At 45.1% G+C, this 22,226-nt stretch overlaps 1 long non-coding RNA gene across 2 annotated transcripts in view; it reads right to left on the bottom strand.

The window, feature by feature from the left end:
- Positions 1 to 2,556: 2,556 nt before the first annotated feature.
- Positions 2,557 to 22,226, bottom strand: part of LOC148150184 (uncharacterized) — a 27,540-nt gene continuing 7,870 nt past the window's right edge. For both annotated transcript variants that reach the window (XR_015757005.1, XR_015757004.1), the window contains 3 exons: positions 19,264 to 19,377; positions 10,390 to 10,602; positions 2,557 to 5,454 (listed from right to left, as the gene is read on the bottom strand). This is a non-coding gene — a long non-coding RNA (uncharacterized LOC148150184). The remainder of the gene's footprint in view (positions 5,455 to 10,389; positions 10,603 to 19,263; positions 19,378 to 22,226) is intronic.

Genomic DNA, 22,226 nt, shown 5'->3' with positions numbered 1-22,226 from the left:
TCACCCATTCACTAACCCGCTCGCGGAAACCGCGCGCGCGCGCGCTCACTCCCCATTGGTTACCGGAGTCTGCGACGTCGCATCCAATCGGCTGCCGGCTTTCCCCCACGGACGTGAAGCGAAAGGATCCTGGTGCTCAGTGTTCTGGGACCCATTTACAATTCTGGGTACATTATTTGTAACAAATTCTTTCACTTGCCAAAACGATTTACAGTTCTTCATCATAAGACAATTCACCCATTCTAAATACTGGTCTGGCAAATCTTCTCTGAACCGCTTCTAAGTATTTACATTCCTACTGTACACAGTACTGTACTCCAGAAGTGGTTTCACCAAGTGATCAGTATAACTTGTTACTTTTGTATTTAATTTTATTCAATAAATGAGAACATTCTCTTCATTTTGATAATTATTTGCTGTTCATGCATGCTACCTGATTGTAATTCACACATTGGGACTCCCAGATCTCTCTGCATCTCAGAATGTTACCATCTCTCATCATTTAGATAATATACTTTCTTTTGTTCCTCCTGCCAAAATGAACATCTTCCCATTTCCCTCATTTGATTCCATTTGCCAGATCTTTGCCCAAACACTTAAACTATTTGGGTAGCCTCCTTGTGTCCTCAATTTTCATTTTCTAACCATGTTTGTGCAATCAGCAAATTTGGCAACCATGCCTTTTGACCCTTCACTCAATTATAAAGTGTTACAACATCTGTGATTGCACAGGAAGGTGCCATGCACTGGTTGGGGGAGGTGGTAGTGGTGAGGAAGTGTTAGGAATGATTGAGGAGTCGACCAGGGAACATGCAAGGAATCAGCGTTCCCTCTAATTTTCTTTCATACTGTGTGAGCCTCCAAGGCCCATGTTTGGCAACATTTTCTGAAACTGAAAGTCAATGTTGCAATCAGTGTGCTGGTCCCAATTGTCTTGCACAGGAATGGCTATGCAGATTCGACGGAACCGTCCCTGCACAATGTAGATAGTAGGGAGATTGTTTGGTGTTTGTATACTTCTGGAGGTGGCAAAAACAGCATTGGATGATCCTTTGACTACAGAGATTGGTGGGGAAGAAAATGAGGACAAGGGAACCATATCATTTTCTGAGAGGGGAAGGGACGTGGGTAGAAATGGAGGAAATGTGTCTGCCAAGTTCAGGACCCTCTCAACCATGGCAGGGAGAATCCTCAGTTGAGGAAAAGCCGGATCACATCAGAGGCACCCAAATGGAAGGTGCCATTATCAAAATAGTATAACAGAGTGACAGAAACTGGGTTAGTACAATGAAATCCTTACAGGAAGTGTGAGCTTGCATAACTTAGGTACATATGATAGTTTGTGGATTTGTAATGGATATTACTGGGCAGCCTATCCCCAGAAATGGAAACAGTGAGGTCAAGGAAGGGAAGGGAATAGTCAGAGAGGTAACATGTGAAGGATGGAAACTGGAAGCAAAATCAATTGATTGAATTTTTTTAATTCCAGACAAGAGCGTGAAGCCCTAGCACCAATGTCCTCATTGATATATCGTAGAAAGAGTTGTAGCCCAGGTAACATTGCGACAAGAAATGTTTCACATACCCCACAAGACAGGCATAGCTACATCCTATGTGCATACCCATGGCCACAACTTTGATTTGGAGAAAGTGAGATATATTAAATGAAAGTTGTTCAAAGTAGGAACAAGATCAATTGGGTGAAGGAGGCTGGTAGTGGATAAGGATTATTCAGGTCTATTTCAAGGAAGAAGTTGAGACCCTTCAGACCATTCATACTGAAGAGAGGCAGCTAGGGTCAGAAAACTGGATATTATAGAACTGATGTAAAATATCAAAACAATTACAAATGTAAGCAAGAAAAGATTGAACTAGGAGAAAAAATATTAGTTGTGATATAATGAAACAGGTTCAGTGGGGCAGGAACAGACTGAAACAATGGGTCTGTCAGAGCAGTCCAGCTTGTGGAGTTTTGGAAGAAGTGATAAATATGCTGTGCAGGTTTTGAGGAATCTGTGAGGGAGAGATCGCCATACATTAGGGAATTGACAGTGCTGGAAACAACAGCTTGATATTCATTTGTGGTGCCATCATCTTGGGGAAATTAGGAAGAAGTGCCTGAGAGTTCTATAGAGGTATCATCCTTTATCAGCAGGTTTGATAAAATCAGTGCAATGAAGCGCAGCAAGTTCAGGGGGATACAGGTCAGAGTGGGCAAGGGGAATAGTGGGGTGGGTGGGGGGAGGTCTTGTGGGTTAATATGTTTATTCGAGAGAGGATCTCTGTCCAAGGAAGTAGGCACAGAGGTGAAAGTGACAGAAGACCATGAAACATCATGTTGTGAGGATTTTGGGTAATCCAAGATGGAGGATGGGATAAATTTCTGGCTGTAACAGCTGCTCCTTTTTTGAGGTATTTTAGGTGTTGGAGGTGATTTCCTCGAATTCCAGGAGCAGTAATTACTGTTTCATATGCTGATGCATTGTTTTGGAACTTCACTGTGAGGAACAAAACTCACTCACTTCAATAATTTCAGTCCAAGACAAGATCTGAAGCAATCAGTATGTTTATTATATGCTTGCAAGCGTGGTGCCTGAAGTAAGGCACACAGAGTACATATCTTACATAGGATTCACTACTCCCAATCCAGTGCCCATTACTATTGTTTATCTCTTGCCTTATCCGGCCTTGCACATAACAAAGTACAAGTTTTACTCAGCCATTTCACCACATCCTGCTGTGACCCATTGTTACGTATATCCTTCTTCACTATTATCTACTTCCTCCACCTGTGACATTTCCTCCCTTTCCCCAACCATATTGATCCTTATGACCTTTTAATTGGGGTTTGTTTTTGTGTTTTTGAAAAAAAGTGGGAAACAGATGCTTATAACTACTGCTTGTACAAGCATATCTGGCTTAAGGTACATCCTCACAGCACCTTATCTATTTGTCTGTAACATCTACCATTGTTGGCAGGCACATTTCATTCTTGTATGCACATTTTAGCTAATACAAAAACAATTATATATTTCTTCCACATAGTTTTCATTGTTGTTGACCCAGCTCTTGGTTGAAACAATTATACACTGGTGTGAGTACATTTACCTTGCATAAGTATTTATGATTGCCGAACTAACACTACTTTACCTATATCCCACAGTTTCCCCCTTTTTCTTTAATTACCATTTGTTATCTTCTGCATTTTTCTTTTAAACATCGCCCCCAAAATTCGCAAGCATCATTCCGGAGATTTCATCCATCTTGGTCTCACTCATCCCCTCATTATTTAATCGATAAAGTTCCTCTGCCTGATTCCCTTTTAGGGGCATCTGTTTCATTAAGGCTGTCTCAATCAGTCTTTGGGTGAGTCCTCATATACAGGGTATGATACAACAGCCAATGGCTACCAATACCCCAACTACTACTAACAGGGAAGTAAGGATGGAAACCACCACCCTCTTCTACTTTCCAAACCAGGATTCAAGCCATCCCGTGAGAGATGTGTCTACTCCTGAATTCTCAGCCAGTTCCTCTGCTAAGGTAGTCAATCTCCTTAAGGCCCGAGTAATTGAACCATCAGGCTCAGTGTTATTAGGAATAAAGGTACAACAGCTTCCTCCTAATATCACACACACACACCCTTTTTCCGGTAAAATCATATCAAGGGCCATTCTGTTTTCCCTTCCATCCTACTTGTCGCATCAAGCTGTTCTGATATTCCCTTAACCGCATCTCTTGTATAATTTATAAATCGCTGTTGATTATAGAAAATGTACTTTATGCAATCTACATTTTTATTAATTGTTACCCACCAAAAAAGAGCTGACTCAAAGCCTGCTACAACCTGGTTACGAGCCTTGAACTCATCAGGTACTCCCCTAGGGACTCCTACTGAATCGAGATAAATCCTGTCATCGAAAGAAGTATATAACAGTGATCTCTTACTCCTTCCCTTTTCCCCTACTATCTCTTCCTTCTCAAATGCCAGGGTAAATGGAATTGCCAATTGTACAATTGCACATATCCCTCTCCAATCCGGAGGGAGGGTGGGTCTCAATATTTTGCCTCCACAGTACCACCACAGATCCGCTCGGTGAACCTTTAGTGCTGAGTAGTTCCCTCCCTTGTCCGTTTCGGTGACATTCTTAATCTCTGTATATAATTTCAGCTCCCCCAAATCTCTAGACTGATTTGTACCTCGTCTACACACACATGACGTGTGATTTCCGACTGCGGCTGAAAGTGTAGGGGGAGCTTTTGAATGTTTCTTCCCCAAGGGAGGGAACATCAGAGATAGGGAGGTACAGTTCCTATCATTCCATGCAGTCTGATCCTGATACAGGGCTATCATACATTTCATGCCTTTCCTGTCTCGAGCAGAAAGGGAACCACCTGGGCCACTGGCCTACCGGAGGTACATACATAGCAATTGCTCTTGTTCAGACTTTTTACAGTATACTTTACCCATTCAACCCAGGCATTTGCATCCCCATATCCAGTTTCTATTTCAATGGTCTGTTTTAAGTCCTTTACCTCTATAATTTTTACTACTTTAAGGTCAACGGGAGGGGTGTAAAGTTGCACCTTATTATCCAGTAGTTCTGCTCGTTTTCCCTGTCCTACGCTAATTTGAAAACAACAGCCTGAGAAATCATTCCCGTTTGCTTTCATTTCTATCCCAAATGTTTCATTTAATTGTATCTCATAGGTGCCCCCCCCCCACCCCCCAGAATTGCTTCGTGCCATGTGGTTTTCTTTATCGTTAAGTATATTGGGTTACACATTTTATTGGGACAATCGAGAGCTGGTCGGAAGGGGACCCGGTGTACTGTGACGAGACCATTATATCAAGTACCATCCCCAAGGTCATCCCTATAGGACTTAAGATGTATCTCTGAGCGGCGATACTGTCTCTGATTATCTACATTCCCACAATTTACTAAGCTGCATGCATCAGCGTCTATTACTTGTGGATTATCAGACTCAGGAACTGTTAATAACATGTATGAAAATGATATTTGACAAAATCCCAATACTAAGAGGGCTAGCATCATAACTCTAAGCATCCCCAGCATTCTAAAAATCGTGCTGAAGCACAAAAAGCCTTAATATACAATCCTCCAGAAATAATTCCGCGCTTGCGTCGCCACTGTATAATCAGTTACTCAAAGTCTCTTTAGCCTGAGTTTCAGCGGGTCTTGCATTGATTCGGCTGTCCAGACTTCTTCCTTAACTGGAGATTCCACTGGCCCTTTGATCCGAGTGTAGTGAGTCCAGCCTTTCTCTGCCGTCCTTATTGCCGTTTCAGTAGCCAAAAAAGCCTGATACGACCCTTCCCAGTCCGGCTGCAATTTATTCTCTGTCCATGATTTTACTAAGACCCAATCTCCCGGCCAGATGGGATGAACGGTGAATTCGAGGGGCGGAGTCTGTGCCAATAAACCCTGTTTCCTGAGGAAAGACAAAGAGGAGGACAAGCCCAGTATATACTTCTTTAAGAACAAGTCTTTAGTTTCGGGAATTGGCAATTCTCCATTCGTTCCCAGATAAGGTAATCCAAATAAGATTTCATAGGGGGATAGTCCTAAATCTTTCCTTGGGGCTGTTCGTACTCGCAAAAGAGCTATAGGTAAACATTTGGTCCAAGGGAGTCTGGTTTCTATTATCAATTTAGAGAGCTGTCGTTTGAGTAGTTCATTCTCTCAACCTTTCCTGATGATGGCGGGTGCCATGGAGTATGGAACTCCCAGGAAATTCCCAACCCTTTCATTACCCCCTGTAACACTTTAGAGATAAAATGAGTTCCTTGGTCGGAATCTATATAGTTCACTAGCCCATATCGGGGAATTATGTGCTCTAATATTGTTTTAGACACCCCACTCGCAGTGGCAGTAGCTAGGGGGTATGCCTCAACCCAACCAGATAGATGATCTACTATGACCAGCATATATTTTAGTCTTCCCACTCTGGGTAGTTCAGTATAATCTACTTGTAAAGGGTCTCAATCCCGGGTCTCTTCCTCCCGGGGTCTGTTTTCTCAAGACTTTCTTATTTATCTTTCTGCATATTATACATCCCTCACATATCTGTTTAGCAATTCCTTTACATCCATATTCCCTAAGAACTAAATCACACATTGCTTGTACTCCCCAATGGCTGCCTTGATGTAGGACAGCCATAATTTCTCGCATCATTTTGTTTAACATTTCCCTTCCATCAGGTAACATCCAATGCCCGTCTGCTGTTTTTGCAGCCCCTAAATCTTGCAATTCTTTTTCCTCTCTTTCAGTAAATATAGGAGCTTCCCAAGGATCTGGGACAGTAGGTATTAGAGAATGAATCACCACTTCTTGTGGGTTCAGGGCTGCTTCCTTAGCAACTTCATCGGCTAATCTATTCCCCCTAACTTCTGGTTCATTTCCTTTCTGATGACCATTTACATGCACTACTGCTATTTCTCAGGGGGAGTAATAGGGACTCCAAGACCTGTTTAATCAACTCCTCATATCCTAATTCCTTCCCCTGGCTATTGATCAGTCCTCTTTCCTGCCATATCTTTCCGAAAGTGTGCACAACACCAAATGCATATTTAGAGCCAGTGTATACTGTTCCCTCTTTATTTTCTAATGCCCTAAGGGCTCTTTCCAATGCATAGAGTTTGTAGGTCTGAGCTGACTACCCATTTGGAAACCATCCTGCCTCTACCACACTACCTTTCATCTTGTCTACAACTGCATACCCATTATGTCTTTTTCCTTCAGTCACCCGGGATGATCCGCCTTTAAAAGGTCGGGCTCCTGCATGAAGCGGAACATCTCTCAGGTCCATGCGGACCTTAGTTTGGTATTCTATAATGTCAAGGCAGTCGTGCTCTGGATTCTGAGGAGATTCTCCTTCCCCTTTCCAAAGAAAGCCAGCTGGATTTAAACAATTGTCCATGACCAACACTAGATCATCCTTTTCTATTAATATTGCCTCATATTTCAGAATCTGCGAGTCTGTCAACCATCGCCCAGCTTTTTGGTTTAGGATCGTTCTCACTTGGTGTGGGGTGCTTGCTATTAGGGCTCCCCCAAATGTAAGCTTTCTGCTTTCCTCCGCTAACAGTGCAGTGGCAGCCACAGCCTGCACACACTCAGGCCACCCCCAGGATACTGGATCCAATAGCTTCTAAAGATTGCTACTGGCTGTTTCATTCCTCCCCACCTCTGGGTTAATACTCCCAAAGCCGCTCCCTTATCCACGGTATCAAAGAGGTGGAAAGGTTTATCTAGAGAAGGTAAGGCTAACACGGGGGCATGGATCAGATCTCTTTTGAGTTCCTCAGCTAGTTCTTTTCCTCATCATCCCAACTTAGACACTTTGGTTCCTCCTCTAATAGTTTGAGATATAATTTCTTAGTCTTTTGAGCATAAGAATCAATCCACAATCTGCAATATCCGTTAGACCCAAAATTTTACGTAACTCTCGTTTAGTGCTGGGCAGTGGCATCCACACTGTTCCCTCTATCCGTTCCGGGCTTATCTTTCGCTTTCCCTCACTAACTAAATGTCCCAAGTATTTCACTTCTTGCTCCACATATTGTAGTTTGTTTTTAGATACTCGCAGTCCCTGCTGACCCAGGAAATTCAATAATTTGTTAGTGGCTTCTACTACTCTTTATCTTCTTTTTCCTGTTACTCAGAGGTCGTCTACATACTGCAACAGGTAGTTCCCTTGGGGCTGCTAAATTTCTCCAATATTTGTTCTAGCATCTGTCCAAATAAATTCAGGGATTCCATAAACCCCTGGGGGAGCACCGGTATTGCTGTTTCCGTCCTGTCTTGGGATCTTCCCATTCAAAGGCAAACAAATTCCTACTTTCCTCCACCAGGGGACAAGCCCAAAAGGCATCCTTTAAATCTATCACACTAAACCATTTGTGGTCATGAGGGATCTTACTTAATAACGTATCGGGATTTGGCACCACTGGGTGCCTGATCTGTACTATTTGATTCAATGTTCTCAAATCCTGCACCAATCGATAAGTTCCATTGGATTTCCGTACTGGTAAGATTGGTGTATTATAAGGAGACATACATGGCTCCAACAGTCCATCTCTAATCAGTCCCTCAATTACTGGCTGCAGTCCTCGTTTACCTTCTATGGAAATGGGACATTGTCGCTCACAGACAACGTCCCCTTTCCTTTTTAAACTTATTTCTAGGGGAGGGAAGTGTATTTTTCCACGATTCCCTTCTCTTGCCCATACAATATGGTCTATCTCTCTCTCCACATCCTCTGTCAACATTGCCATTTGTTCAACTAATTCTTTTTCCTGAATTCCAATCTCCAGTCCTAAGAGGATAATTAAATCTCTCCCTAGTAAGTTACTTCCTATATCAGGGATGTACAACAGTTCCTCTGTGACTGTATCCTTCGGACCATCTATCATCATTGGTTTAAATAGTAAATCCTTCCCCTTTTACCCCGGAAACTGTAATTGACCGTGTTGACATTCTTACTTTCTTTGGTTTAAAATTCAGCGATGACCGTGCTGCCCCCGTATCTACTAGGAAGACTACCTCTTCCCTACAGGGTCCCACCTTCAAGTTTATCAAGGGTTCCTGGTGGGTCCCCGGGGGCCGGAACCCCTGACACCCCTATTCTTCATCAAAATTCATAAGCAGAATTGTTCTTTCTTCCCTTTGTAGATCAGAACACTCCTGCTTAAAATGCCCTATCTTTCCACAATAATAGCATCCTGCCTGTGGAGACCTCCATCTCTGTCCCTGCCGCCCAAACCCTCTATCAAATGCTTCCCCTTGTCCTCTCCCTCTCCCTCTCCCTCTCTGTCCTACATGCTGCCACTCGCCCCTATTGCTCACTATTGGTTCCATTCTTTTCTTAACTACCTCATCAACCGTAGGTACCATCATTTTTGCCTTCTGTTTTTGTCTCTCATCCTCTCGCTTTACAAACATTTTCTGTGCCTCTCTTAACAATTCATCTAATGGTTTCTCACTCCACCCTTCTATCGTCTGTATCTTTCTCTGTATGTCTGGCCATGCCTTTGTCACAAAATGTACTTTCAAAAGACTCTGTACCACTGGGTCCTCAGGGTTCATTCCAGAGTATTTCCGCATTGAGTCTCTTAATCTTTGCAAGAAAGCTGAGGGAGTCTCATCTTTCTCCTGTCTAACTTCAAAGGCTTTAGTCAAATTCTGCGACTTCGGAACTGCCTCTCTTATTCCTTTTAGAATCAGGTCTTTCAATTCCCTCATTTCTTCTCTATGCTCCAGGTTTTGATTTTCCCACTGGGAGTCTCTGAGGGGAAACTTCGTCTCTCCCTGTCCAGCATCCCCATCTCCAATGGGATGTTCCCTGTCCCATATTTTAATGGCTGCTCCTCGTATAAGTCCCCTTTCTTCCCCAGTAAATAGTATATTCAAAATAGACATTAACTCAGTCCACGTATACAGACTGAACACCAAGAATTGATCAATTTGTTCAGACAACCCTACCGGATCCTCAACCAGGACCTTCATCTCCTTTTTAAATGTTCTGACCTCCCCACTGGTGAGAGGGGCATTTACAAACCCAACCTCTTTGTCCCCTATTGGTACCTCCCGAAGGGGATAAGTCTTTACATTCTTCCCCTTTTTCGTTTTAGTTTTTCTCCCTTAGGCTTTGGTTTAGATACTCCGGAGGCCTTCTCTACATCTACTTTATCTTCCCTTTCTTTTGTTGAGGATTGAGGGTCGGGAACAACAACATCCCCGTCCACCGCCCCTTCGTCCTCCTCTTGTGGGTCATCCATTCCCTGTCCCTGTCTGTCTGTCTGTCTGTCTGTCCTCCTCCCCCATTTTCACCTAATCTGATTTTATGGTAGTGGGGGGGGAGGGGGGGGGGGGGGGGGGGGAGGGGGGGGGGCAAGCAGCCAATAGGATCCCAGGGACTGGGTGGGCAGAGGGAGAATCCTTTGTCTTTACTACCATCATTCCCAAACTGCCCTTCCAACAGGACGCATAGTCTGCCTCGTCTTGACTAAAAGGTTGTTTTTTATTCACATACAAATCTAAATATTGACATACCCAATCCTCGTCCGAACCATACTTTGGCCAGAAGACAGCCGGGTGAAGGATTGGTTCTTTGGTCCATACTAAACAACAATATTTAATCATTTTCTTTTTATCTTTTGCCCTTGTACAAGTGTTACTTGTCCATTCCCGGAACATCCTCCCCAACGAACTTTCAGGAGGAATGTTACCAGGGACTTTTTCTTCCTTTACTCCGTGACAATTACTCTGCCTACCCCCCATTTCTCGGGACCCTCGCCAGTCCCTCATTGATTGAATACCCCTTTTCCCCGCCACCAAGGCAATACTTAAAAATCAGTTTTCTTACCTTGGTCTGTGCACAGAGTTGCCTGGCCCCTTTTCGCCGTATTTTCTATCGACCTCCTTTCACTGTTTGATTCAGATGTCTCTCTGTGGGATTCGTACCAGTCGCCCAAGGGAGCGGACCAAACTGGGACACGAGACCACTCCTCAATTGGGAACGGGACGCGTCTTCCCAGGGTCCAGGGCCAGCCACTCCCCCCAGCGATGGAAGAACATCCTGGATGGCCCCAATTGTGACAAACAAAGCTCACTCACTTCAATAATTTCAGTCTGAGACAAGATCTGAAGCAATCAGTATATTTATTATACGCTTGCAAGTGTGGTGCCTGAAGTAAGGCACATAGAGTTTAGCAAGTACATATCTTATATAGGATTCACTACTCCCAATCCAGTGCCCATTACTATTGTTTATCTCTTGCCTTATCCGGCCTTGCACATAACAAAGTACAAGTTTTACTCAGCCATTTCACCACATCCTGCTGTGGCCCATTGTTACGTATATCCTTCTTCACTATTATCTACTTCCTCCACCTGTGATATTTCCTCCCTTTCCCCAACCATATTGATCCTTATGACCTTTTAATTGGGGTTTGTTTTTGTGTTTTTGCAAAAGTGGGAAACAGATGCTTATAACTACTGCTTGGACAAGCATATCTGGCTTAAGGTACATCCTCACAGCACCTTATCTATTTGTCTGTAACATCTACCATTGTTGGCAGGCACGTTTCATTCTTGTATGCACATTTTAGCTAATACAAAGACAATTATATATTTCCTCCACATAGTTTTCATCCTTGTTGACTCAGCTCTTGGTTGAAACAATTATACACTGGTGTGAGTACATTTACCTTGCATAAGTATTTATGATTGCAGAAGTAACACTACTTTACCTATATCCCACATCAAGAAAAAGTCAAAACAACAGCAGTTTTTTTTAAAGGGAGAGGTACAGACAAAGGAAGCACATGGTGAGGTCAGTGCAGGAGAGAGAGAGAAAGAAACTGACACCACAGTGAACCTGCACAGTTACTGCCTTTGCTGTTTGAATTTGCTAGTCATCGGAGTGCGTCTGGGAAAAAAGCAAACAGTGAAATTGGAGGAGCTATTTGGGTGAAGTCCTAGCACAGAAACAGATAAGTGAATAGTTTTAACCTGGAGCAGTGTTTTGTAGAGGAATAAGAGAGTGTTATTTTCTGGTCTGTAGATTGTGAAGGAGCGAAAATGGCCTTTAGTAGAGTGATATGCACTCCTTGTCAGATGTAGGAGTTTAAGGAGAGTTTACAGGTTACTGTGGATTATATCTGCAATAAATGCTGTTGGTTGTGAATTCTATCAGATCAAATGGATCGGTTGGAGAGATAGTGAGAGGCAATGAGGAATTTGCAACAGCAACGATATGTGATGGATGGCAGTTATAGGAAGGGGGGAATGTCACAGATACAGTCACATAGATGGTTTAATTCCAGGAAAGGAAAGAGAGGTGGACAGTTAGAGCAGGCGTCTTCTGTGGCTATCCCCATTTCAAACAGATATGCTGTTTTGGAAAATGTAGGGGATGATGGATTCTCAGGGGAATGTAGCACGAACGGCCAAGTTTTTGGTATTGAAACTAGTTCTAATGCAATGAGGGGTACGTCAAGTTCCAAGAGACCAACTGTGTTCGGGGATTCTCTAGTCCGAGGTACAGACAGATGTTTCTGTGGCCAGCAGCGAAAAATCAGAATGGTGTGTTGCTTTTTTGGTGCCAGGATCAAGGATGTCTCAGAGACGGTGCAGAATGTTCTCACTGGGGAGAGCGGCAACAAAAGGTCATTGTCCACATTGGAACCAATGACATAGGAAGGGAAAAGGTTGAGATTCTTAAAGGAGATTACAGAGAGTTAGGCAGGAATTTAAAAAGGAGATACTCGAGAGTAGTAATATCTGGATTACTCCCGATGCTACGAGCTAGTGAGGGCAGGAATAGAAGGATAGAGCAGATGAATGCATGGCTGAGGAGCTGGTGTATGGGAGAAGAATTCACATTTTTGGATCATTGGAATCTCTTTTGGGGTAGAAGTGACCTGTACAAAAAGGACAGATTGCACCTAAATTGGAAGGGGACTAATATACTGGCAGGGAAATTTGCTAGAGCTGTTTGGGAGGATTTAAACTAGTAAGGTAGGGGGGGGGGGAAGGGGTGAGTGTGGGACCCAGGGAGATAGTGAGGAAAGAGATCAATCTGAGACTGATACCATTGAGAACAGAAGCAAGTCAAACAGCCAGGGCAGGCAGGCATAAGGTAGGACTAATTAGTTAAACTGCATTTATTTCAATGCAAGGGACCAACAGGGAAGGCAGATGAACTCAGGGCATGGTTAGGAACATGGGACTGGGATATCATAGCAATTACATGGTTCAGGGATGAGCAGGACTGGCAGCTTAATGTTCCAGGATACAAATGCAACAGGAAGGATAGAAAGGGAGGCAAGAGAGGAGGGGGAGTTGCATTTTTGATAAGGGATAGCATTACAGCTGAACTGAGGGAGGATATTCCTGGAAATACATCCAGGGAAGTTATTTGGGTGGAAATGAGAAATAAGAAAGGGACAATCACCTTATTGGGATTATATTATAGACCCCCTAACAGTAAGAGGGAAATTGAGAAACAAATTTGTAAGGTGATCTCAGCTATCTGTAAGAATAATAGGGTGGTTATGGTAGGAGATTTTAACTTTCCAAACATAGACTGGGACTGCCATAGTGTTAAGGGTTTAGATGGAGAAGAATTTGTTAAGTGTGTACATGAAAATTTTCTGATTCAGTATGTGGATGTACCTACTAGAGAAGGTGTAAAACTTGACCTACTCTTGTGAAATAAGACAGGGCAGGTGACTGAGGTGTCAGTCGGGGAGACTTTGGGGCCAGCGACTATAATTCTATTAGATTTAAAATAGTAATGGAAAAGGATAGACCAGATCTAAAAGTTGAAGTTCTAAATTGGAGAAAGGCTAATTTTGACAGTATTAGGCAAGAACTTTCAAAAGCTGATTGGAGGCAAATGTTCGCAGGTAAAGGGACGGCTGGAAAATGGGAAGCCTTCAGAAATGAGATAACAAGAATCCGGAGAAAGTATATTCCAGTTATTGTGAAAGGAAAGGCTGGTAGGATTAGGCAATGCTGGATGACTAAAGAAATTGAGAGTTTGGTTAAGAAAAAGAAGGAAGCATATGTCAGGTAAAGGCAGGATGGATCGAGTGAATCCTTAGAAGAGTATGAAGGCAGTAGGAGTATACTTAAGAACAAAATCAGGAGGGCAAAAAGGGGACATGAAATAGCTTTGGCAAATAGAGGTAAGGAGATTCCAAAGGGTTTTTACAAATACAATAATGACAAATGGGAGAGAATAGGGTCCCTCCAAGATCAACAAGGTGGCCTTTGTGTGGAGCTGCAGTAGATGGGGGAGATAGTAAACAAGTAATTTGCATCAGTATTTACTGTGGAAAAGGACATGGAAGATATAGATTGTAGGGAAATAGATGGTAACATCTTGAAAAATGTCCAGATTACAGAGGAGGAAGTTCTGGATGTCTTGAAACGCATAAAAGTGGATAAATCCCCAGGAAATGATCAGGTGTACCCTAGAACTCTGTGGGAAGCTATGGAAGTCATTGCTGGGCCTCTTGCTGAGATATTTGTATCATCGATATTCACAGGTGAGGTGCCGGAAGACTGGAGGTTGGCAAACGTGGTGCCACTGTTTAAGAAGGGTGGTAAGGACAAGCCAGGGAACTATAGACCAGTGAGCCTGATGTCAGTGGTGGGCAAGTTGTTGGAGGGAATCCTGAGGGACAGGATGTACATGTATTTGGAAAGGCAAGGACTAATTAGGGATAGTCAACATGGCTTTGTGCGTGGGAAATCATGTCTCACAAACTTGATTGAGTTTTTTGAAGAAGTAACAAAGAGGATTGATGAGGGCCGAGAGGTAGATGTGATTTATATGGACTTCAGTAAGGCGTTCGACAAGGTTCCCCATGGGAGACTGATTAGCAAGGTTAGATCTCACGAATACAGGGAGAACTAGCCATTTGGATACAGAACTGGCTCAAAGGTAGAAGATAGATGGTGGTGGTGGAGGGTTGTTTTTCAGACTGGAGGCCTGTGACCATTGGAGTGCCACAAGGGGATCAGTGCTGGGTCCACTACTTTTTGTCATTTGTATAAATGATTTGGATGTGAGCATAAGAGGTACAGTTAGTGAATTTGCAGATGACACCAAAATTGGAGATAGAACATAGAACATAGAACATAGAAAACATAGAAAAATACAGCGCAGTACAGGCCCTTTGGCCCTCGATGTTGCGCCGATCCAAGCCCATCTAACCTACACTAGCCCACTATCCTCCATATGCCTATCCAATGCCCGTTTAAATGCCCATAAAGAGGGAGAGTCCACCACTGCTACTGGCAGGGCATTCCATGAACTCACGACCCGCTGAGTAAAGAATCTACCCCTAACATCTGTCCTATACCTACCACCCCTTAATTTAAAGCTATGCCCCCTCGTAATAGCTGACTCCATACGTGGAAAAAGGTTCTCATGGTCAACCCTATCTAAACCCCCAATCATCTTGTACACCTCTATCAAGTCACCCCTAAACCTTCTTTTCTCCAATGAAAACAGCCCCAAGTGCCTCAGCCTTTCCTCATATGATCTTCCTACCATACCAGGCAACATCCTGGTAAACCTCCTCTGCACCAGTTCCAGTGCCTCCACATCCTTCCTATAGTATGGCGACCAAAACTGCACACAATACTCCAGATGCGGCCGCACTAGAGTCTTATACAACTGCAACATGACCTCAGGACTCCGGAACTCAATTCCTCTACCAATAAAAGCCAGTACGCCATATGCCTTCTTCACTGCACTATTTACCTGGGTGGCAACTTTCAGAGATCTGTGTATATGGACACCAAGATCCCTCTGCTCATCCACACTACCAAGTATCCGACCATTAGCCCAGTACCCAATGTTTTTGTTACTCTCGCCAAAGTGAATCACCTCACACTTACCTAATTGAACTCCATTTGCCACCTTTCTGCCCAGCTCTGCAGCTTATCTATATCCCGCTGTAACCTGACACATCCTTCCTCACTGTCAACAACTCCACCGACTTTCATATCATCTGCAAACTTGCTCACCCAACCTTCTAGCCCCTCCTCCAGGTCATTTATAAAAATGACAAACAGCAATGGTCCCAAAACAGATCCTTGTGGAACACCGCTAGTAACTGCACTCCAAGATGAACCTTTACCATCAACTACTACCCTCTGTCTTCTTCCAGCCAGCCAATTCCTAATCCAAACCTCCAACTCACCCTCAATGCCATACCTCCGTATTTTTTGCAGTAGCCTTCCATGGGGAACCTTATCAAACACCTTACTAAAATCCATATACACCACATCTACCGCTTTACCCTCGTCCATCTCCTTAGTCACATTTTCAAAGAATTCAATAAGGTTTGTGAGGCACGACCTGCCCTTCACAAAACCATGCTGACTATCCTTGATCACATTATTCCTATCCAAATGTTCATAAATCCTATCCCTTACAATTCTCTCTAAGACTTTGCCCACAACAGAAGTGAGACTCACCGACCTATAGTTATTAGGGTTATCCCTACTCCCCTTCTTGAACAAGGGAACCACATTTGCTATCCTCCAGTCTTCTGGCACTATTCCTGTAGACAACGAGGACATAAAGATCAAGGCCAATGGCTCTGCAATCTCCTCCCTTGCTTCCCAGAGAATCCTAGGATAAATGCCATCAGGCCCAGGGGACTTATCTATTTTCACCCTTTCCAGAATTTCCAACACCTCTTCCCTACATACCTACATAGGTGGGCGGCACGGTGGCACAGTGGTTAGCACTGCTGCCTCGCAGCGCCAGAGACCCGGGTTCAATTCCCGACTCAGGCGACTGACTGTGTGGAGTTTGCACGTTCTCCCCGTGTCTGCGTGGGTTTCCTCCGGGGGCTCCGGTTTCCTCCCACAGTCCAAAGATGTGCAGGTCAGGTGAATTGGCCATGCTAAATTGCCCGTAGTGTTAGGTAAAGGGGTAAATGTACGGGTATGGGTGGGTTATGCTTCGGCGGGTCGGTGTGGACTTGTTGGGCCGAAGGGCCTGTTTCCACACTGTAAGTAATCTAATCTAATCTAAAAAAAAACCTCAAAGCCGTCCATTCTAATTAATTGTGACTCAGTATTCACATCGGCAACAATGTCCTGTTCCTGTGTGAATACTGATGAAAAGTATTCATTCAGTGTCTCCCCAATCTCTTCAGCCTCCACACGCAACTTCCCACTACTATCCTTGACTGGATCTATTCCTACCCTAGTCATTCTTTTATTCCTGACATACCTATAGAAAGCCTTTGGATTTTCCCTAATTCTACCATCTAAGGACTTTTCATGTCCCCTCCTTGCTGCTCTTAGCTCTCTCTTCAGATCCTTCCTGGCTACCTTATAACTCTCAATCGCCCCAATTGAACCTTCACCCCTCATCTTTACATAGGCCGCCCTCTTCCATTTAACAAGGGATTCCAATTCCTTATTAAACCACAGCTCCCTCACATGACCCTTTCCTCCCTGCCTGACAGGTACATACTTATCAAGGACACTCAATAGTTGCTCCTTGAACAAGCTCCACATATCAATTGCGCCCTTGCCTTGAAGCCTACTTTTCCAAGCCACGCATCCTAAGTCGTGCCTCACCGCATCATAATTTCCCTGCCCCCAGCTATAACTCTTGCCCTGCAGTGCACACTTATCCCTCTCCATCACTAGAGTAAAAGTCACCAAATTGTGGTCACTGTCCCCAAAGTGCTCACCCACCTCCAATTCTAACACCTGGCCTGGTTTGTTACCCAGAACCAAATCCAGTATGGCCTCACCTCTTGTTGGCCTGTCTACATATTGTGTCAGGAAACCCTCCTGCACACATTGGACAAACACCGACCCATCTAACGAACTCGAGCTATAGCTTTCCCAGTCAATATCAGGAAAGTTAAAGACCCCATAACAACCACCCTATTACTTTCACTCTTCTCCTGAATCATCCTCGCAATCCTTTCTTCTACGTCTCTAGGACTATTAGGAGGCCTGTAGAAAATTCCTAACAGGGTGACCTCACCTTTCCTATTCCTAACCTCAGCCCAAACTACCTCAGATGGCGAGTCTTCATCCATCGTCCTTTCCACCGCTGTATACTATCTTTGACAAGCAATGCCACACCTCCCCCTCTTTTACACCCACCTCTGACCCTACTAAAACATTTAAACCCTGGAACCTGCAACAGCCAATCCTGTCCCTGTTCTACCCATGTCTCCGTAATAGCCACAACATCGAAATCCCAGGTACCAACCCACGCTGCAAGTTCACCTACCTTATTTCGTATACTTCTTGCATTGTAGTATACACACTTCAAGCCACTTTCCTGTTTACAGGCACCCTCCTTTGAGATTGATGCCATGTTCCTAACCTCCCTACACTCCAGGTCCTGCACCCTAATGCTACAGTCTAGGTTCCCATGCCCCTGCAGAGTTAGTTTAAACCCCCCCCGAGAGCACGAGCAAACCTCCCCCCAAGGATACTGGTGCCCCTCAGGTTCAGGTGTAGACCATCCTGTTTATAGAGGTCCCACCTTCCCCAGAAAGAACCCCAGTTATCCAGATACCAGAATCCCTCCCTCCTGCACCATCCCTGTAGCCACGCATTTAACTGCTCTCTCTCCCTATTCCTCGACTCTCTATCACGTGGCACGGGTAACAAACCAGAGACAACAACTCTGTTTGTTCTAACTCTGAGCTTCCAACCTAGCTCCCTGAAAGCCTGCCTAACATCCTCAGCCCTCTTCCTACCTATGTCGTTGGTGCCAATGTGGACCACGACTTCGGGCTGCTCCCCCTCCTCCTTAAGGACCCGGAAAACACGATCAGAGACGTCACGTACCCTTGCACCTGGGAGACAACTTACCAAACGTGAGTCTCTCTCGCCCCCACAGAACCGCCTATCTGTGCCCCGAACTATCGAGTCCCCAATAACTATTGCTCTGTTCTTCTCCAACCTTCCCTTCTGAGCAACGGGGACAGGCTCCGTGCCAGAGGCCTGAACCTCATTGCTTACCCCTGGTAAGTCATCCCCCCGGAATACCTGTTCTTGAGGGGAAAGGCTGCAGTGGGTCCCTGCACTGGCTGCTTCCTCCCAGTCCCCCTCACTGTCACCCATCTGTCTGCAATCTTTGGAGTTACTACTTCCCTAAAGCTCCAATCTATGACCCCCTCTGCCTCCCGGATGATCCTAAGTTCATCCAACTCCAGCTCCAGTTCCCTAACACGGTCTTGGAGGAGCTGGAGATGGGTGCACTTCCTGCAAGTGTAATCAGCAGGGACGTCCATGGCATCCCTCACCTCAAACATGTTGCAAGAGGAACATTGCACTGCCTTCACTGCCATCCCTCTAAAAGTAACCTTTTAAAAAAAAACTAGGTCTAAAGAATAGAACAAGCAAAATGCAGCACTTACCTACTTACCACAACGGGTCTTATTATTAGGTTAGAGGAGGAAGGCGGGTGGGAGGCACTACCTCTGTATTCCTACCTCAGGATTCCTCTCCTGCACGCTTTCATAGGGAAAAAAAACCTATCCAGGTAAGCTTGCGCTACACCAGCTTCCAGGTCCGCTCCGCTCTTTTTTTAAAAAAAAATTTCAAATTTAAACCGTTAAACAAACGTCACCGAGCCTTCAAGCAGCCACTGCCAAACAGCCCTTACCTGCTCCGCTGAGAGAGTGAGGCCTAGGCCTTGGAGCTGCGCGCTTTTATAAGGAAGAAAACCTACCCAGGTAAGCTTGCGCTACACCAGCTTCCGGGTCCGCTCCGCACTTTTTTTAAAAAAAAAATTTCAATGTAGTGGCATCTCAATGGAGGTGTAGTGGCCAGCGAAGAAGGTTACCTGAAATTACAACGGGATCTTCATCAGATGGGCCAATGGGCTGAGAAGTGGCAGAAGGAGCTTAATTTAGATAAATGCGAGGTGCTGCATTTTGGGAAAGCAAATCTTAGCAGGACTTATACACTTAATGGTTAGGTCCTAGGGAGTGTTACTGAACAAAGAGACCCTGAAGTGCAGGTTCATGCTCCCTGAAAGTGGAGTCGCAGGTAGATAGGATAGTGAAGAGGGCATTTTGTATCCTTTCCTTTATTGGTCAGAGTATTGAGTACAGGAGTTGGGAGGTCATGGTGCAGCTGTACAGAACATTGGTTAGGCCACTGTTGGAGTATTGTGTGCAATTCTTGTCTCCTTATTATTGGAAAGATGTTGTGAAACTTGAAAGGATTCAGATAACAATTACAAGGATGTTGCCAGGGTTGGATGATTTGAGCTATAGGGAGAGGCTGAACAGGCTGGAGCTGTTTTCCCTGGAGCGTCAGAGGCTGAGAGGGGCATGGATAGGATAAATAGACAAAGTCTTTTCCCTGGGGTTGGGGAGTCCAGAACTAGTGGGTATAGGTTTAGGGTGACAGGGGAAAGATATAAAAGAGACCTAAGGGGCAACTTCTTTATGAAGAGGGTAGTACGTGTATGGAATGAGCTGCCAGAAGAAGTGGTGGAGGCTGGTACAATTGCAACATTTAAAAGGCATTTGGACGGGTATAAGAATAGGAAGGATTTGGAGGGATGAGAGCTGGGTGCTGGCATGTGGGACTAGATTGGGTTGGGATATCTGGTTGGCATGGACGGGTTGGACCGAAGGGTCTGTTTCCATGCTGTACATCTCGATGGCTCTATGACTGAAATTCATTGAGTTCGGAGTGTAAAGACATTAAACAAAGTCTTTAGTCAAACACAGGTCATTCAGCATCACAGGGAAGGCTAGAAGGCATAGTGAACACAAAGCTGCACAGTGGCTCGGTGGCACAAAGCGTGTGGGTGGCATGGTGGCACAGTGGTTAGCACTGCTGCCTCACAGCACCAGAGACCCGGGTTGAGTTCCCGCCTCAGGCGACTGACTGTGTGGAGTTTGCACGTTCTCCCTGTGTCTGCGTGGGTTTCCTTCGGGTGCTCCGGTTTCCTCCCACAGTCCAAAGATGTGCAGGTCAGGTGAATTGGCCATGCTAAATTGCCCGTAGTGTTAGGTAAGGGGTAAATGTAGGGGTATGGGTGGGTTGCGCTTCGGCGGGTCGGTATGAACTTGTTGGGTCGAAGGGCCTGTTTCCACACTGTAATGTAATCTAATCTAATCAAAAGGTGGGATTAGAAAAAAGGTTGGAGTTGGGGAAGGGAAAGTGAGGAAGACCTCAGAAGGGCATTTGTTTCTTACTCACTACTTCCTGTTAGCCAGCTAATCTTCTAGCCATGACAATATGTCAACCCCTGCATTCAAGCTTTTATTTTCAACAATAACTTTTGGCATGGCCTTTTATCAAATCATTTCTGAAGAAATGTGTACAGTGCATCTACAAGATTGCAGCTTATGATACTTCCTCTAAGAGATCTAATTGATTGGTTATCAATCATTTCCTCTTCACAAGGCCACATTGATGCTGCCTGATTGAACTTATCGAGGTGCTCTGCTATAACTTTCAAACCTCTCCATCTCCATTAACGGTGACCGACTCAACACTGCCATCTTCAATAAACCCACCGACTCCCACAGCTACCTGGACTACACCTCCTCCCACCCTGCCTCCTGTAAAAATGCTATCCCTTAGTCCCAGTTCTTCTGCCTCCACTGTATCTGCTCCCAGGAGGACCTGTTCCACCACTGAACACACTAGACGGCCTCCTTCTTTAAAGGCCGCAATTTCCCCTCCCACGTGGTTGATGGTGCCCTCCAGTGCATCTCATCCACTACCTGCACCCCTGCCCTCAAACCCCACCCCTCCAACCGCAACAAGGACAGGACCCCACTGGTCCTCACCTTCCACCCCACCAACGTTCGTATGCATCACATCATCCCCTGCCATTTCCGCCACCTACAAACAGATTCCACCACCAGAGATATATTTCCCTCCCACCCCGATCCGCTTTCGAGTAAAGACCATTCCCTCCGAGACTCACTCATCAGGTCCATGCCCCCCACCAACTCATCCTCCCTCCCCCCCGAGTACCTTCCCCTGCCACTGCAGGAATTGCAAAACCTGAGCCACACTCCTTTCCCCTAACCTCTATCCCAGGCCCCAAAGGAGCCTCCCACATCCATCAGAGTTTTACCTGCACTTGCACACGTCATTTACTGTATATGTTGCTCCCGACATGGTCTCCTCTACATTAGAGAGACAGGATGCCTACTTGCGCTTCAGAGAACATCTCCGGGGCACCTGCACCAACCAACCCCACTGCCCCGTGGCCGAACACTTCAACTCATCCTCCCACTCTACCAAGGACATGCAAGTGCTAGGCCTCCTCCACTGCCACTCCCTAACCATCCGACGCCTGTAGGACGAATGCCTCATTTACCACCTCGGGATCCCATGGCATCAATGTGGACTTCACCAATTTCCTCATTTCCCCTCCCCCCAAATTGTCCCATTTCCAACCTTCCAACGCAGCATCCCCCTCATGACCTGTCCATCTTTCTTCCCACCTATCTGCTCCACCCTCCTCTCCAACCTCTCACCATTACTCCCACCTCTATCCACCTATTGCGCTCTCAGCTACCTTCCCCCCAGCCCCACCGCCCTCCCATTTATCTCACCGCCCCTCGGCTCACAGCCTCATTTCTAGCAATTTCTTCTGGGCTGTTTTCTATCTCTGTCCCCATTTGAATAAAGGAATTACATTTGCCATCTTCCAATCTA

This window comes from Chiloscyllium plagiosum, unplaced genomic scaffold, assembly GCF_037043375.1.
Source record: "Chiloscyllium plagiosum isolate Xiang-an unplaced genomic scaffold, Cpla_swu_hap1 HiC_scaffold_4, whole genome shotgun sequence".
In the NCBI taxonomy this organism is placed as follows: Eukaryota; Metazoa; Chordata; class Chondrichthyes; order Orectolobiformes; family Hemiscylliidae; genus Chiloscyllium; species Chiloscyllium plagiosum.
Note: the sequence above shows the minus strand (reverse complement) of the source record. Positions and strands in the feature narration are given on the sequence as shown.